A 1,443-nucleotide genomic window follows, 5' to 3' on the forward strand; every position below is an offset into this window, starting at 1 on the left:
GATTAAGACACATTTTAACCCCAGAAACACTAGCATAGCTGTTTACAGCTTCTAAGCAATGTTTTCTTGGTTTTAGCCTGTTTTGGGATAAAATGGGTATAAGTGGCTTTTAAACTCTCCACATCTATCTCAGACTCTTATAACTAGTCAGTTGCATTGGATTAAGACACATTTTAACCCCAGAAACACTAACATAGCTGTTTACAGCTTCTAAGCAATGTTTTCTTGGTTTAGCCTGTTTTGGGACAAAATGGGTATAAGTGGCTTTTAAACTCTCCACATCTATCTTAAAGTCTTATAATTAGTTAGTTTCATTGGATTAAGACACATTTTAACCCCAGAAACACTAACATAGCTGTTTACAGCTTCTAAGCAATGTTTTCTTGGTTTTAGCCTGTTTTGGGACAAAATGGGTATAAGTGGCTTTTAGACTCTCCACATCTATCTCAAACTCTTATAATTAGACAGTTGCATTGGATTAAGACACATTTTAACCCCAGAAACACTAACATAGCTGTTTACAGCTTCTAAGCAATGTTTTCTTGGTTTTAGTTGTTTTGGGACAAAATGGGTATGTGACTTTTAGACTCTCCACATCTATCTCAAACTCTTATAATTAGACAGTTGCATTGGATTAAGACACATTTTAACCCCAGAAACACTAACATAGCTGTTTACAGCTTCTAAGCAATGTTTTCTTTGTTTTAGCCTGTTTTGGGACAAAATGGGTATAAGTGGCTTTTAGACTCTCCACATCTATCTCAAACTCCTATAATTAGTTAGCTGCATTGGATTAAGACACATTTTAACCCCAGAAACACTAACAAAGCTGTTTAGTGCTTCTAAGCAATATTTTCTTGGTTTTAGCCTGTTTTGGGACAAAATGGGTATTAGTGGCTTTTAAACTCTCCACATCTATCTCAAACTCTTATAACTAGTCAGTTGCACTGGATTAAGACAATTTTAACCCAGAAACACTAACAAAGCTGTTTAGTGCTTCTAAGCAATGTTTTCTTGGTTTTAGCCTGTTTTGGGACAAAATGGGTATAAGTGGCTTTTAGACTCCCCACATCTATCTCAAACTCTTATAATTAGACAGTTGCACTGGATTAAGACACATTTTAACCCCAGAAACACTAACATAGCTGTTTACAGCCTCTAAGCAATGTTTTCTTTGTTTTAGCCTGTTTTGGGACAAAATGGGTATAAGTGGCTTTTAAACTCTCCACATCTATCTCAAACTCCTATAATTAGTTAGTTGCATAGGATTAAGACACATTTTAACCCCAGAAACACTAACATAGCTGTTTACAGCTTCTAAGCAATATTTCTTGGTTTTAGAATGTTTTGTGTTTTGGGACAAAATGGGTATAAGTGTCTTTTAAGCTCTCCACATCAATTCCAAACTCCGATAATTAAATAGTTGCATTGGATTAAGACACA

This window comes from Camelina sativa, chromosome 2 (genome assembly GCF_030686135.1).
Source record: "Camelina sativa cultivar CO46 ecotype springtype chromosome 2, ASM3068613v1".
Classification (NCBI taxonomy): Eukaryota; Viridiplantae; Streptophyta; class Magnoliopsida; order Brassicales; family Brassicaceae; genus Camelina; species Camelina sativa.